Source organism: Geospiza fortis, unplaced genomic scaffold, assembly GCF_000277835.1.
Source record: "Geospiza fortis unplaced genomic scaffold, GeoFor_1.0 scaffold5123, whole genome shotgun sequence".
NCBI classification, from domain to species: domain Eukaryota; kingdom Metazoa; phylum Chordata; class Aves; order Passeriformes; family Thraupidae; genus Geospiza; species Geospiza fortis.
Window position 1 is genome coordinate 35051 of NW_005054965.1, and position 723 is coordinate 35773.

Consider the following 723-nt stretch of genomic DNA (forward strand, 5'->3'; position numbering starts at 1 on the left):
TCCCATTCCCATTCCCATTCCCATTCCCGTTCCCGTTCCCGTTCCCATTCCCATTCCCCCATCCCCGTTCCCGTTCCTGTTCCCTTTCCCATTCCCATTCCCATTCCCGTTCCCATCCCTGTTCCCAATCCCATTCCCATTCCACTGATCCCACTCATGGGGGGCAGTGACACGGGGGACCCCAAAACTGAGCCCGTTACTGGGGATGGCTGTGGGATTGCGCCCCAAAAATGGGCTGGGAGCTCGGTCTTGGGGTGTGGCTGTGGGATTGCGCCCCAAAATTGAACTGGGACCCCGTTATTTGGGATGGCTGTGGGATTGCGCCCCAAAAATGGGCTGGGAGCTCGGTCTTGGGTGCTGGCTGTAGCATTGCACCCCAAAATTGAGCTGGAACCTCGTTCTTGGGGTGTGGCTGTGGGATTGCACCCCAAACCAGCTCTGAACCCCGTTATTGGGGGATTGCAGCAGAACCGCACCCCAAACCAGCACTGGGACCCCATTCCTGGGGGGTGGCAGCAGAATTGCACCCCAAACCAGCTCTGAACCCCATTACTGAGATGTGGCTGTGGGATTGCACCCCAAACCTGCACAGGAACCCCGTTATTGGGGGTAGGAGCAGAACCGCGCCCCAAACTGAGCTGGGACCCCGTTACTGGGGTGTGGCTGTGGGATTACACCCCAAAAATGGGTTGGAGCCCCGTTACTGGGGATGGCTGTGGGATT